General features: G+C 49.7%; 1 long non-coding RNA gene across 1 annotated transcript; it reads right to left on the reverse strand.

The window, feature by feature from the left end:
- Positions 1-1,063: 1,063 nt before the first annotated feature.
- LOC115523649 lies at positions 1,064-6,433 on the reverse strand. Its single transcript, XR_003971808.1, has 3 exons — positions 6,152-6,433; positions 3,559-3,678; positions 1,064-2,595 (listed from the first exon to the last, which is right to left on the reverse strand). It is a non-coding gene; the product is annotated as an uncharacterized LOC115523649 (long non-coding RNA).
- Positions 6,434-16,455: the final 10,022 nt, after the last annotated feature.

The following is a 16,455-nucleotide window of genomic DNA, read 5'->3' on the forward strand; positions in this document are numbered from 1 at the left end:
GCCTCCAGGGGCTAGGAGATTTGTGCAAGGGCGCATCACGCACCCGGGGGTGTCGGAATTCAAACCCAGCCAGAGGCCAGACTCTGGAGCCCCTGTGTTTAACCACATCAGAGCATGGCCAGCTCTGCTGTTAAAATTACACCTGACTCCAAGGCCTCCTTCAAACGTCACCTCTACTCTGAGACTTTCCTCGATTGGGTCGTCCATGTCTGCCTATGGTGCGCCTAGCTGCCCCGAGCAGTAGTTGTCGTTCATTCATTCCACAACGATTATACGTCCACTACCTCTTCTCTGGGGAAGCCCCGTGTTCAGGTAGGATCAAGGCTAACTATGCCATCAGAGCTGGCGCGTTCCCAATTACCTCTGCTTGAAGCAGCCGCCATCCCTTCCAGGGCCCGAGAAAGTCCCGGGTCTTTTCCCTGGGTGTTACAACCAGACTGTCCGAGCCACTTAAGAATTCAGGTCAGACATATGGAAATTCAGCAAGCCGCAAAACAAGCAGGTGGAAAAATAGCAGGGAGTTTCGCCGGGCCAAGCAGCGCCGGAGCGGGGAGCATTCGTAATTCTTGCCCCTCTCCCCGCAACGATCCCGCAGAGCTGAATTTCCGAGTCCGCCCCAGAGAAGGTGATGATCTGTGTGAGCTGTGCTCCCTGGGATTCTGGGGTTGGGGGAGTTTGCCAAGTGTGTATGAAATCGCTTTAAGCAAAGACCTTCCTTCCTCGGGGTGCTGTCTATCCAGTGCCTCTGCGACCCCTCTGCCGGGATGTAGGCGGAGCCTGTGACTCGGGCAGGTTCCCAGGCTCAGACAGGTCCCAGAGGAGCCCGTTCCACTCCCACCCCACCAAGTGACCTAAAGGTACTTCTTTAGTCAATCAGGAGACATTTAGAGAGGAGGATGGGAGGAAATTCGCTGAAAACAATCCCAGGCAGCTATTATTTTTAAGTTTATTTATTTATTTTTGAGACGGGTCGGGGGCGGGGGGAGGGAGGGAGGGAGGATCAGAGAGAGAGAGGGGGGAGAGAGAATCCCAAGTAGGCTCCACGCTCTTAGTGCAGAGCACGACGTTGGCTCGAATTCACGAATGGTAAGATCATGACCTGAGCCGAAATCAAGAGTCAGACACTTAACCAGCTGAGCCACCCAGGTGCCCCCAGACAGCTGTTTAGAAGGTGTAGTCCTTTGGCCCCCATCCCTCCTGAAGAAAGATCCGACGGGCTCTGGAGGCAGTGGTTGTCAGCATTTGTACGGAACAGATGGACCTTTGAGAATCATGGCAAGTTTATGAAGTCTCCCCCCACAAAAACCCCGCCTCTCCCACACACAACTTAGTGTCCAATTTTAGGGTATTCAGGGGCTTCCTGAAATCCACCCATGAACCCAAGTTCGATGTCCTTACAGTGTTGTAAGCACACAGGATGATTTTAGGTGGTGTGTGGAGAAAGATCGTTTCAAATTTTAATCCCCGAGTGGTTACTTGAACTTGTACCAAAGTCATCATTAGCACGTTAAATCTGTGACCTTGTAAATGTTCTGGGGATGGGGTTAAACTAAAAAAAAAAAAAAAAATTATGACTAGAACTGAAGACGATTTTAGAGGGAGCGTTAAGTCAATGAGCAGTGGTTCGGGGCCGGGGTGGGGGGGGTAGCCTGAACTGGAGAAAAGGCTGGAAAGTCCTGAACGCAGGTGGACGTTTTGGATGCACTGCTCTGGTTTGTGGAATCTTCCAACCAATTGATAGTCTCGTGGCGGATGAGGCAACTGAGGCCCAGAGGGTTAGGTGACCTACCTAAGTGCTCCCAGTAGTCGGAAGCACAGGGGCAGAAAGTCCCCGGGGCGACAGGCTCCTAGGCCAATGTGTTTTCCATAGCCCCATTCATTTTCCTGTTTTCCACCTATGCAGTTACATGCTCAGAGGGCAAAAGGAGGAGTCTACCTGGGTTCATTCTGGGAACAGAGAGAACAAATAGTAACCTCAGATCGCCAGTTGGAGTGCTGTCACTTTCCAAGGGCTTTCACAAGTATTTTCCTTAGACTCTTCCCACTGTTGATACTTATAAATGAAAAAAACATTTCAAGATGCTTGTCATTCCTCCCGCATTGTTCCAGGTTTGACTGTACAGACTCAGGAAATGGTCCGATGTCTTCCCCCAGGGCCTTCTCCTATTTAGCTAGACTCATAAGACAGAATCAGTTTTGCACGTTCCGAGGCCTCTTTCCATTGGGGTTGACATGGTGCTTGCTGGTCTGGTTGCTGGGTTGAAAACTAATGGTGTCCCATACAAAGAAGTTTCTTTAAATCCTCTGTCCAGGTCAGCCCCCACCAGCTCCTGCCGGGAACATTGTTGTGGCTTCTGAGTGCATCCCGTTAAGTAGGGGAGGGTGGCCAGAAAGAGGATGACAGGACAGGTAGGAGGCTGGAGGTTGAATCAGAGGAGTGGCAGCTGAAGGAACCGGCGTTGGCCGGATAGCAGACAAAAGACTCTAGGTGCCAATCCAAGGTCACCGGCCCGCAGGTCTTTAAAGGGTTGTGGTGGGGCAGGGCAGGGCAGGGCAGGCACCGTGCTGCAGGCTGCAGAGTGGGTGGGCGGGCACCTGGGGAAAGGAAGGAAGGACAGGCTCCTGGTGTCACTGTTCTCACGCAGGCATGCAGGCTAGAAGCCTGCATTTGGACATGACATCTGATTTTCAAAGGGTGGCCGCGCATTTCAAAACCATCTGAAAACATCGCGTGGCCAAGCAAAACACAGCTATGAGTCAGATCGGATCCATAGACTATGTTGTAACTTCTGCCTCTATGGTCATGAGGATATTTCGGGGTTCCTGGTTGCCGACCAGTGCTAAAGGCCAAGCCTGGGCTCCCCCTTTCTGAAAGTGCCACTGCCTGGGGTGTAGTCCCACAGGCAGTGTTCAGGATGACAGACAGCATTTTTACCACTCTTTAGGACAAAGTGGTAGCTTTGGAAGAGGTGGAGAACTCCTTCTGGAGGGAAGGGGGGCGTCAGTCACTGGAGGAGGCGGCATGGTGGCAGGAAATATTGCTATAGAGGCAGGTGAGAGATGGGATCGGATGATCTTCTGTGATTTTATGACAGTCACTCCTCCTGACCCTCAGCCCACCCCCGGAGGACTTCCAAGTCCCTGCATCCTGTGTCCCTTTCTCGGTTTCCACCAACCCCGAGGAGTCCCTCTGCAGAGCCAGCCTGGGTCAAGTTGCCTGCTTCCTGCCACCTCAGGGCTCCCTCTGCTCGTAACGTCTTCCTGATTTCTCTACCCACCACCCTCTACTCAGCCACTCCCTGGGCCAGCGTCTCCAGAGCCCAGGCCAGGTCGGTTCCCCAGTCACGTGCTACATCAGCACACTCACTACGGTGACACCGCACATTTCTTTGTGTGATGATCAGATTCTTGTCTCACTGGTTTAGATTACGCCGATGCTGTCTTTTAATGCTGATATTCGGTGATGTGGGGACAATCAACCAGTGAAGGGCAGAGCCAGAACCATGGTTCTCAACCTCTATTTCTGCCCCGGGGCACCCAGGAGATTACAGCACGCACCTGGTATGAACTGGACTCCTGGATTCAGAAACACTCACGTAAAGGTTAAGGGCACATTTTCTCTGCCGCTTGTTAGGTGGGTAACTTGAGACCAGCCGCAGCGAGCCTCAGTTTTCTCATCTGTAACATGGAAACAATCATGCTGTCCCACAGGGTTCTTGCGAATAAGACAAACCTGGGCTGGAAATCGTAGCTCCTTCTCACTTGTGGGTAACCCTTGGAAAGTGACTCAAGTGAGGACGGCTACTTATCTGGAAGTCTGACATGAGAATATTTTAAAATCTCAGGCCAGAACCTCCTTCTGCCATGGGTCCCAGCTGGAGTGTTGGATATTTGCTCTCTCCACCAATTAGCAGATCCCCGAATACCGGAGGACTAAGGGAGAAATGAGGATAAGTCATGGTTCTCAACTGGGGGGCATTTTTCCTGCGGGGGACATTTTGCAATGTCTGGAAACATTTCTGGTTGTCACAGTGGTGGGCAGGAAGGTGCTGCTGGCATCTAGTGGGTAGAGGCCAGAGAGGCTGCTGAATATTATACAATGCACAGGGAAGCCCCCATTGCAAAGAATGATCTGGAACTAAATGTCAACAGTGGACTAAACGGTAACCAAGGAAAACAGACTACAATGAAAGAAAAGAACTTCCTGCGGTTTTATGTATATGTACAATATACACACATATGCATACATATACACGTATGTGTATACATTTACTGTATGTATATGGGCTGTAAAATGTACTGTATGTGTATGTACATATCTTGTCATACGTCCTCAAGTCCATATGCCTATAGCCCCGAGAGCCAGCACAAAGACAAAGCCATGGCACAGAACTCCCAGCCGTGAGCCAAACTGACTCACCCACCGGAGGCTGATTTACCGGAATGAGAAATTAAGCATTTGATCTACGCACAACTTTTTAGGAAAGCAAAGCTTCAGGGAAACTGGAGTGTCCCTGGTGTCCTATAGAGCGTGATCACGAAGCATGCCATACGTTTGTGCCCACATCCTCTTCCTGCCTAACCTTTCCAGAACCCAGTAACTCCTGCCTTTCGGAAACCCTTTAGGAAAGCGAGGGGCTGAGGAGTTGCGGGCAGCCGGAAAGTGGCGAGGGGCAGGCCTTCGTGCTGTGCCACCAACTGGCCACCTACGCTGCCTCACTTTCCCCTCTTGGGCTTTCGTTCTCTCATTGCAGAAATGGGAGTGTGGATGAAGTGACCCTGTAAGTGTTCTTTCTGTTTGGACAGCACGGACTCTTCGCTAGGAAGGGAAGAGGGGAACTCCCTCGTGGAGGGTCTATTGTCCCCACCTCTGCGCTAGGAAGGACATAAGAAAACCCGGGAACAGCAGCTTGGGAAGTAGAGAATAAGACAAACCTGGGCTGGAAATCATAGCTCCTTCTCACTTGTATGTAACCCTTGGAAAGTCACTCAGATGAGAATAGCTGCTTATCTCAAAGTCTGACACAACATTAAGAAGATACTGTTTGAACAGTCTCTGACACAGAGTAAGCACTTAATAAATAGAAGCTGCTATTATTATTATTATTGTCTTTATTATTAGGTATTGGGTGATGGCAGTAGTGTGATTAAGAGATGGGTTTGTGTGTGTGTGTGTGTGTGTGTGTGTGTGTGTGTTTTACTGATTTTACAATCTACCAGGAGACCAGAGGAGGGGCACAGAAAATGATTAAGCGGTGAATATCAGCACGGCCACTCACATGTAAGGTGAGGGTTGCATTTAAGAAAGAGAAATTAATTCCAGCTGAAGAGATCACAGGAGGCTTTGTTTGGTTGGAAAAGGCAGGGAGAGGGTTGGGAGCATTCTGGAATATGCTAGAAAATTCCATCACCTAAAACGTTGTCCGGATTCTAAATGCCATCATCTTCACTTCCCTGGCAACAATGAAATGGGACTAGCAAGTTCTCACTGTGGTCTACAAGCTGTCTGTGGAACTGATGGAGACCATGCATACTTTATGATCCGCCTGACCCTTTCAAAAAGAACTGGAAAGAAAGAAGGAAAGAAAGAAAGAAAGAAAGAAAGAAAGAAAGAAAGAAAGAAAGAAGGAAGGAAGAAAATCAAGAAAGCAAAGAAGGGAGGAAGGAAGGAAGGAAGGAAGGAAGGGAGGAAGGAAGGAAGGAAGGAAGGAGAAAGAAAGAAAGAAAGAAAGAAAGAAAGAAAGAAAGACCGAATACATTCCGTGTCCAAGAGAAGTACTTGCTGGCAGGACACAAGCGTACAGATAAAGTGGGGGAGAAAACAAGCAGGAGAATTCACAGTGCCTCTTCTAACCAGGAATTTAGGGTGAGTGTTTAAAGAGTGAATGTCTTCCCCTTAACCCTTCGGTGGCTCTGAGGCTCACACGCAAGCTGTGCAGAGCGTCCCGGCCACACCCAGGGCTCTCAGGGAGCAAAGCGACTTCCTCGGATGGGAGGTCAGGGCCATGAAGCCAGCCCTACACAGTGGGACGGAGCCACGGAGTTGCTGTCACAGCCCGGCCTCCTGCCTCTAATGAAGGAACCGCAAGCAGGGTGGGGCACAAGGTCCTGGAACTGGGGGGAGCAGACCCGGGCTGTGACCCTAGCTTACCTGTGGTGGGACCACCTACATCACAGCTGGAACGGGATGAAGCAGGAGACCACGGGTAAAGGGACCACCGGAAGACGCCAAGCGCTGCGTGCGGAACAAAGGTACTATGACCGTCATTTTCAGAGATGAGGACCTGACAGGCATCGAGGGGCAGGTCTTGGGCCGGGTCTCGCACAGTAAGTTGGTGGCAGAGCCGGAGAAGGGTTCCATCGCGCCAGGCCTGATGGGCAGGGTGCGGGCAGGCCCGGCCCCCTGAACAGCTGGGTGGTCTGCTCCAGCCGAGGAGCCGAGGAACCCAGAAGCCCGGGCTGGGGCTGGGGCTGGGGCTGATAAACACGCCAGAGGCATATCCGGCACGGTTCTCACTGCTGCGGCCTGCTCCACTGCCCAGGCACGCGGGTTTGTTGTGGGAAGCCCTGGGGAGCCGAGAGGAAGAGCTTGGGAGAACATGTGGGAAATTGAGCCCGCCAAGAGAAATGAAAAACACGTTAGCTGGTGTGAAGGGAAGAGGACGCAGAGACCATCCATAGCTTCAACGTTTCCGTCGTCGGTGCAGAAAGGTGAAAGCGACCTTCTGCAAGGCCAGCCTGAGCCCGAGGCCCAGGCCGCCTAAGCAAAAGGCCTCTGGATTTTTTTTTTTTTTCCTCTGTCAAAACTTGTGCACAGACAGCGACTGTGATCGCTGCGGGGCCAACGTGCAGGATTTCCAGTTTGGCTCCTAGGTAAGTCCCTGGAAACCAACTTGTATGTACTCTGGGGGCGGGAAGGCTAGTCTAGTGACAAATTTCCCGACCTTCTGAGTCAAGAGACAGGGACACAGGATGGCTTCCATTGCAACTGGCTGTGGCCTGCTGAGCAAAGGAATTGTCCTACTCGAGTCTTCAGATGTCCCAGCAAGCATTTAGATGGGAAGAGTGGAGAGGTCCTTCCCGGGTCTAAAATGCCAGGGGTGCTCAAGATGGAAAACACAACTGTTGCTGAGTCCTAGCTTATGCATTTTACGTGCATTATATCCTTTAGCCTTTAAGGTTAGGGACTGTGTTACCATTTCTAGGTTACGTATGAGGAATCTGAGGCCTGGAGAGGTTTGCGACTTATCCAAGAGCACGCAACCAACACTCACAGAGTTGTGACTCAAAGTCCTGTCTGTGGCTCTTTGGGAATCACGGTGACTAGTTGATATTCTTCCCCTGAAAATGATGCTGTCCTAGAACATACCTTCCTTGATTCCGTCGGCAGCCCGCCCCATGTCCTAGCTCTGGATATTTTAGGGGAAAGGTCACTGGCTTTGGAGATGGGACACAACAGACGTGTGCCGGGGCCGGTTCACACCGTCTTAAAAGCGTCGCTTGTGGGCCTCTTTCCCTCAGCAACGTGTTCAGCGATGCGATGTCGGTAGCTGGAAACGGGGCACGTTCGTAGTCCCACCGTGGAAACAGGCACACTACAAATCAGGGGCTCCCCCGTCACCAAGAGCCGGCTAACTAGCACACCACTGGATGGTGTCTTGTCCCCATCAACAGCTGAGAGAAGAAGCATTTGGAAAGCTACGTAGACATGTGATGTCGCCGCGACACCCAAGTTCACGACAAGTGGACCCGTCTCGCTGAGCTGGGTTAGGCGGGCGGGAGTCGGTGCGTGTCAGAATCACTTGGGGTGCTGCTACTGGAGGATGGGGTGCTACTTGGGGCAGGATGGGGTCTGCTGAATTTCACCAAGTTTCCCCGTGCTTGTGGTGCCCACCACAGTCTTGGGAACTGTGGGCCTGAACCCCAAACTGGGAATGGGACTCCCTCCCTGACCTTCCTCCTGGGGGTGATTCACATAAGCATAACAAACAAAGTCGGATCTTTAAAAGGACCTTGTGATAGAGGCACCGCTCTGAGGCCCTCTCTCCTGTACAATGTGGATAATTTGATCCTTGCCTGACGGTTACAGAGATGGCGATTCTGTACTCATGATTTTGTAAGCGGGGAGACTGTACAACGTGTGGCATTGTGATGGCAAAAAATAGGCAGATGAGTTCTCCTCTGGCTCGATTTTCCTTGGAGTGCTGGGGAACACCCTCCTTCCCCCTCCTGCTTCCACATCCTATTTTTGAACCTGGCATATTTTGGCCTAGGGATTAAATGACCAATGGGGCCAACAAACCTGTGTGACTGCCCTGCCTCGCCGCTTCCCGGCGCCTCTGCTCCTCGGATCTGCCTCCTTCCAGGGCCGAGCGCTGGCCTCCAGCCTGGGCTGAAGAGACCCCGCAGCCCCCCATGTCCTTGCCCAGCCTCACTTCTCAAAATCTGGCGCTCAGCTTTTTATGGAGTGGCTGCCCCACCTCAGGAGACTCTCTGGCTTTAATCTGTAAAATACTCCTCTCTCCCCTGTGTTGTGGAGCACGGCCAACTTGGCCCCAGGCAGTGACCTTTCCCGATGGGTACAGATGAAGTCCCCAAGCCTATGGGCAGGGGCCAAAGTTCTAGCACGCACTTGCCATGAACCTGCCAGCTAATTTCTCCTCTCTGGGTCTCCGATTCCTCATTTGGTGCTTCCCAGTGGGGAGCTGTTGGCATTTCACATAGAATTCTTTATTGTCCTGGATGTTATAGGAAGTTTAGTATCCCTGCCCCCCAGCCACTAAATGCCGGTCGCGTCTGCTTTGTCACTGCGACAACTCCAAACACCCTCCTCCACATTTCCAAATGGCCCCCCCCCAGGGCTGGTTCTGCTCTGGGACTGTGTTCTGAAGGGCTTTAGTCTCCCCATCTGGTAAATGGACCAGGGAGGTTCCCCAGAACCAGAGAAGCTTCTTCAGGGGCAGACACGAGAACCACCTGGGACTGGAAGGAGGGTGTCAGTGTGCCTCCCTTCCGCTCCCCGCCAAGTTTCACGTAGACTGATTTAATCGACATCACTTCCACAAAATAGCCAGTTTGGAGAAAAACCCCTGTGGCTAAGAAAAGTGTGAAAACCACTGGACTGGATCAGAGGTTGCTAAACGACAGCCCTCGGGTCCGACGCACTCTGCACACACATGTTTTGTTTGGCATGGGCTTTGAAGGTATTTGGCACTAGCGTTAAAAACAAAAATCTGGATTTGAGGCTTCTTGAAAATAAAACAAAACAAAAACCACGAGGAAATGGGAAGATCTGGCAGTGTCGGACACAGGTCTCTACAAGGCAACAGCAAACTACCGCTGAGTACGGGCTACCCACGGAGTGGGGACTCCCTGCCCGTATTTCTGTTGCTTGTCTGGCTCTGGAGGGATCTGTGGGCAATGCTGGGATTAGACCAGTGGTTCTCAACCCAGAATACCTGGAGGAGCTTTAAAATTCCAGTACTAGGGCCCTAAGCCGTGCTAATCTAATAGCTATCGTTGGGGGTGGGGCTTAGGCATTAGAACTTAATAAAATCTCCACAGGTGGGGCGCCTGGGTGGCTCAGTCAGTTAAGCGTCTGACTTTGGCTCAGGTCATGATCTCAGGTCGGTGAGTTCAAGCTCCAAGGCGGGCTCTGTGTGCTGACAGCTCAGAGCCTGGAGCCTGCTTTGGATTCTGTGTGTCCCTCTCTCTCTCCCCCACCCCCACTCATGCTCTCTCTCTCTCTCTCTCTCTCCTCTCTCTCTCAAAAATAAATACACATTAAAAATTTTTTATTTTTTTATTATTTTTTATTATTTTTTTTCTTAGGCTTTAACAGTTTATTTTTTTTCAATATATGAAATGTATTGTCAAATTGGTTTCCATACAACACCCAGTGCTCATCCCAAAAGGTGCCCTCCTCAATACCCATCACCCACCCTCCCCTCCCTCCCACCCCCCATCAACCCTCAGTCCGTTCTCAGTTTTTAAGAGTCTCTAATGCTTTGGCTCTCTCCCACTCTAACCTCTTTTTTTTTTTTTTTTCCTTCCCCTCCTCCATGGGTTTCTGTTAAGTTTCTCAGGATCCACATAAGAGTAAAACCACTGTCTGTGTGTCTGTGTGTCATATGGTATCTGTCTTTCTCTGTATGGCTTATTTCACTTAGCATCACACTCTCCAGTTCCATCCATGTTGCTACAAAGGGCCACATTTCATTCTTTCTCATTGCCATGCAGTATTCCATTGTGTATACAAACCACATTCTTTTTTATCCATTCATCAGTTGATAGACATTTAGGCTCTTTCCATAATTTGGCTATTGTTGAGAGTGCTGCTATAAACACTGGGGTACAAGTACCCCTATGCATCAGTACTCCTGTATCCCTTGGGTAAATTCCTAGCAGTGCTATTGCTGGGTCATAGGGTAGGTCTATTTTTAATTTTCTGAGGAACCTCCACACTGCTTTCCAGAGTGGCTGCACCAATTTGCATTCCCACCAACAGTGTAAGAGGGTTCCCGTTTCTCCACATCCTCTCTAAAAATTGTTTTTAAAAATCTCCCCAGGTGATGAGGTGCCTGAGTGGGTCTGTTAAGCGTCCGACTCTGGATTTCAGTTCAGGTCATGATCTCACGGTCCTTGAGATCCAGCCCAATTGAGCCCCTCGTTGGGCTCCATGCTGACAGCACGGAACCTACTTGTGCTTCTCTCCCCCTCCCCCCCACCTCTCTCATGGCTCCAAATAAATAAAGAAGCATCAAAAAAAAAAATTCTCCCCGGTGATTTCACCATGCAGGCAGTCGTGAGAGCCAGCAGACTCTACAGGATCTTTAGCTTTGAAACGGGTACTGACTACCTACGCCCCTGCCCTGTAGGAGCCCCAGGCTCTTTCCCTTCCCCCGGAAACCCCTGATTTCCCCCGACACAGCTGCATCAATCCTCTCGCTCGGTGAGTAAGCTCTCACTTGGCAGTGCGTCCGTCTGGCTTCCCAGTGGGCTTAGGGCTCTCTGGTCGGATCCAGTCGATGTCCCGATCTTACCACAGGGTTCAGAGCCCTCTCTTGGGGTCCCAACCTCACCCACAGGGAATCTGCTAGCCTCGTACTCACCAGTTGCTGTCAGCCTCTGCCACAGAAGCAAGTCTGGGCTCCTTCCTAAGACTCCATCTGGAGCGACACCTTCCAAGATACTGCTCCCTGGGCGTGATTCGTTTGTGTAAGTCCCCAAAAGCAAACTGGGCACTGTTGACATTTGGGGCCAGATAAGTCTTTATTGTACGGGCTGCTTTGTGTATGGAAGGATGTTGAGCGGCATCCCTGGCCTCCATCCACTAGAGGCCAGAAAGACTGCAATCCCTCCACCCCCACCAAAGCCGTGACAACTAAGTGCCTCAGGACATTGCCAAACGTCGTTTGGGGTCCCCAGTCACACCCACTGAATAGCACTGCTACAGAGTAACTCATGGTCTCACTTTCTCTTAAGCATAGATGATATTTGCTAAGATTGTGATTCTCAGCCACCCTCATACCTGTATGTCCCCCAACCTTGTGTCGCCTGGGCCCCCAGTTTCCCTTTACAGTCAATAGGTCTCGCTAATCCTACCCGCCTCTAATGTTTGTGACCATACCCGTAATGACACATGCACTCACCCAGCTGCTCAAAAGCCTAAAAGTCTTTTTTGATTCCTCTGATTCTCAGGTTATAGAGCCACATAATCAACAAGTCTTAGAGGCTCTATGTTTAGATGTATCTCAAATCTCTCCACTTCTTACCATTTCCAGGTTACTAATTTTGTCTATTTTTTTTTTTTTTTTTTGCCTGGACTATTTCAATAGTCACATTTTCTCTTCTACAATCCATTCTCCTTCCTGGATTCAGAGGGGTCTTTAAGGAATGCAAACCAGAGTATGTCTCATACCTGCTTAAGAGCCTTCAATAGTTTCCCCTGCTTAGAATAAAACCCAAAGTCCTTATGAGGCCCTATGAGGCCAATCTGGTTTCAGCCAACTCCACCAGCCACTCTTCAAACTACTCTTCCCGTATTACCTTCCCACTTGACTGGCTGCCTTTCCACCTCTTGAATACACCCAAAGCTTTCCTGCCTCAGGGCCTTTGCACATGTCATTCCCTCTGCTTCTTTTTTACAAGCTCTTTTCCACAACTGGTTTCTTCTCAAGCTTCAGAGCTCATCTTAAGGGCCAATGTTGTAAAGAGCCACCCTCACCCACCTCCAAGTTATTCAATATCCATTGCACAAAGTGAATGAGTCTATTACATTTTTTATTATCTTTCAAGCAATTATTAGAAACTATAATTACCTTGTCCAGTTTTTAGTTTCCTTGTTATTGTGCATCTTGCCCCACAAGCACATGAGAGGGCACACAATCAATTTCTATCGAAGGGATCAGTAAATGAATATCCGCAAGCTTCAGGTCCCAGACTCCTCAATGTACTCATGCTAGAGCATGGCTGATTGTCCTCCAGCTCTGACATTTTATGATGCCGCAGACTCTGCACCAGTAAAATGTCAACTCACAGTGGGCCACTGGGAATTCTATGAGTCACTCAGGGGAATATTACAGTCTTAGTGCCTCTGTGACCATAATAGGCCATCTTTGGTGGAAGGATACTCATTTCTTAAATGTCAGTGCAAGAAGGGAACTTACAATCAAGGCAGCATCTCTTCGTTGGACAAGTAAGGAATCTACCTTTGAACTTCATCATCTGCTCACCAAGTGCACCTGGCACTGAAAGGTACAGAAGACAGGCCCATTCCTGCCAAGGGGGTCGAACCATCTCGTGCCACTGGTAAAAGGACGGCCATTCTTATGGGCCAGGTTTGAGTGGCCTGGTGCTTAGTTAAAAGTGGTGGTCCTGGCCTGTCCTTTCTGCTGGTAGAAGGGAAGAGATTGTGCTTCATTATTTCCGCCAAAAGCCCCGAGGTTGGCAGAGAAGCTGGTCTCTAAGGGTTTTTGATGGTTACTTTCTCACTCCTGATATCAAAGGGGAATTGAGTTATTTAGGAGAGTTTACACTCTCAACTTAAAATAGATACGGCTTAGCGCTCCGCTTCCAATGTCCATCAGCAGAGTGGAACGGAAGAACCGCGTGGAAACGAGTTGTCAAAGATTATTGGGAAGAAGAGACAAAAGACTAAAAGGAAAGAAAGAAAGCTCATGGGAACAGAGAAGGAAACGTTGCAGTGCCAGCTGCGATATGGGGCCGACTCGAAAGCCGAAGGCCCAAGGTGGAGGGCTGGAGAAGTGGGTGAGGCTTCTCGGGGGTTGTACGTCACTTGCTGCCAAGCATTTGGCATGCCACGGTGTGCCAACCCTGTCTCCTCTCCGGTCCTCTGTAAACAGAAAGGGTGGAGTAATGGTCTTGGCGTCATTTCCAGAGTCTTCTCTACTTGTCACTTTTTGATCCAAAACCACAGACAGATCCCCAAAGAGAACCGAGAACACGCTCTGACATCCCTTCTGTCATGTGCCAGTTATTCAAAGCCAGCCAGTGCTTTTCGAAGGCTGATGGACCAGAGCGATGGCACGAAGTACCAGGTGGTAAAATGCAGCTACGTCCCCCCACTCAGCTAATGAGCCAGGCGCTACGAAGCTCCTGAAGACATCAGAATACACCAGCCGACTCCCCCCGCCCCCGCCCAGAGCCCAAAGTCCCAAACACTTTGAATTAAAACCAAGAAGAAAAGCTCTTGCATTTGTGTATGTGCCTTTTGAAACTGATAAAGCGCTTTCACGGATTTTATTTCACGTAAGTCTCACAACAAACGTGAGAGGTATTATTCTTCTCAAATTACCAAGAAGGAAACTAGAATGTGGAGCCAGTGATTCGCCCAAGGTCACCCCGGAGGTGCTGGTCAGCCCCTGTCTGCCCTCTGTTCCTTTCTTCATGCTTCCCCTGCTTGCTTCCCATCACGGGAGCCTACGTGCTACAGTTTGGCTAATGGGAGTGTAGGACAGAAGACTGGAGGAGAGGTGGGGAGAAGCCGGCTGTTTGTTCTCTCTCCTCCAGTGGCATCTCCGGCAGTGGCTTCCTCTGCTCTGTGCCTCCAACGCCTGCCAAGTAATGTCCTGGCTTCTGGGATCTCGTAACCCCACCTTCTCCTATGTCCTTCCAGACTCAGGAGCAGCACCACCTTCCTGCCGTTGCTAATCTCTGGTTCCTTACGTTCCCTGTTTGGCTTTTCAGCTCCTTCTATCACCTGTGCATCCTTGTATTAAATTTCTTCAGCTGCAAGATCCGGAGTGGTTTCTGTTTTTCTAGTTAGATGACGCCTGAATGCCCTAGCTGGGGAATCACTACTATGAGGAGCTATAGGCATGGCTTATAGGTATAAGCTGTAAGACGTGTGTGTATGGTCTGTGTATGTGTGTGCGTGCATGCATGTGTGTGCACGCGTGGGAAAGTATGTGCGTTTCACTATTGAGTGGTGAGCGCCCTTTCACCCGAGAACTGAGCCTACATATCTTTGGATCTCAAGGCTCTAGCACTATGCCTAGCACGCAGCAGGCAGCAGTAAATGTTTGCTGACCCGATCTATTTGTTTGGTAAAACAAACCCAGCCAGAGTGGCTGTTGAGTTTATCACTCTATCTCAAAGTATCTATTAGACATAAGAAATACTGGTCCTTCTAGTCAATGAAATGTACCAGTGAGCCACTCGGCCACACTCCACAAAGCCACACAGGGAAAGGCATCATTCGTGACTTCATGGGATCTTTCTGACGTTGAACCAGTAGTTATTTTAGATGAGAAATAGTCATTCCTTGAAACCTGGAGAAATGTACAATTTCCCAAAAGAGAAAGTGGGTGAAAACTGGATGAAAGACATGGGGAAACATGGAAAAACACATTCTTTTAAATTACGTCAGTTTCCATGCGGTTATGTAGGCCAAGTTTAGCAGTGTAGTTTTGGCCTGGGATTGAGAGATCTGGGTGCTGGTGTCCGCTCTGACTTTAACCCACTGTATGGCCTTGGGCAAGTCCTTTCTCTCTGGCCCGTGGTTTCCTTGTTGGTAAAATGAGGAGGTACGATGAAATGCTAAAATTTTATGCTAAAAAGTCCAAATGCCTGTCAGTGTCTAGAGAATCAAGCCTAATTTTATTATTATATCAATAATAAGAAGATCTCACCTAATCTGACTGCAATTTACCTCCCCAGCCTTAACACACTCCCAGCCCTCTATGCCACCTGCTCAGCCATCGTCTTATAGACCTTGACCTTTATGATGTACTATTTTCTCTATTTCTAAGTATCTTCTCTGCTCCTTACCCCAGCTGGTGGCTCAGCTTAAAATTCCGTCCTTTTTGCTCATATCCCCCTTCTGTGGGGATAAAAGGAATAAGGCGCTTTGTCATGGAGAGGCAGTGTGGGGTGCTGATTAAGAGAGTAGACTGTGGTGCCTGCTGCCAGGGTAAGTGTGGTTCAGCCCAGAGCCTGCAATTTACTAGCAATTGACTAGCATGACAGAGGGAAAGTTACTTACTGGCTGTGTCTCAGTTTCTTCATCTGCAAAATGTTGGTCATTTTCCTGGTTGGACACAGACTAAATTACCTGGCTGGGGAATAACACCAGTATGGGAGCTGTAAACAGAAATGGGCTGAGACAGCACACCAGATATGTGTGTGTGTGTGTGTGTGTGTGTGTGTGTGTGTGTGTTCTTACAAAATAGCAAGAGTCTTTCTTCTGTGGTCTAAGCTTATACATTTTTGGATCTTTAGGCTCTGAAACAGTGATCGACATGGCAGGCATTAGTGAATGTTTGTTGACATTTAATCCTGGCAAGGATGACATTAGGTAATAGCCCCTGTGCCTAGAAGAGTGCATGGCACACAGGGACGGTTGGTGATGCACTAGTATGGGCATCGACCATTACTGGTGTTCCGCCTGGCTTGTACTTCCCTGTATTACAGCAGGTATTGTTCCACTTTTGTGTGCCCATCCCTTTTATTCAACTGTGAGCTAGTCAAGAATAGAGGAAGGTTATTGATGGAACTATGTTCCCCCAAATTCATATGCTGGAGCTCCCACTACTTTGAAGTGTGGCTGTATTTGGAGGTGGGGCCTTTAAGGAAGTGGTTAAGTTGAGGCCATTGGGGTGAGCCCTAACCCAATCTGGCTGGGGTCCTTCTGAGAAGAGGAGATTAGGGCACATGGGGAGACAACAGCAGGGTTTGGGTGCACAGAGGAAAGACCCTGTGAAGAGGCAGCAGGAGGGGCGCCTGGGTGGCTCAGTCAGTTGAGCATCTGACTTGGGCTCAGGTCATGATCTCACAACTCATGGGTTCAAGCCCCGCATCAGGCTCTGTGCTGACAGCTCAGAGCCTGGAGCCTGCTTCAGATTCTGTGTCTCCCTCTCTCTCTGCCCCTCCCCCTCTCGCATTCTGTCTCTCTCTCAAAAATAAATGAACATTAAAAAAGTAAAGAAATATAAA

Source organism: Lynx canadensis, chromosome A1 (assembly GCF_007474595.2).
Source record: "Lynx canadensis isolate LIC74 chromosome A1, mLynCan4.pri.v2, whole genome shotgun sequence".
NCBI classification, from domain to species: Eukaryota; Metazoa; Chordata; class Mammalia; order Carnivora; family Felidae; genus Lynx; species Lynx canadensis.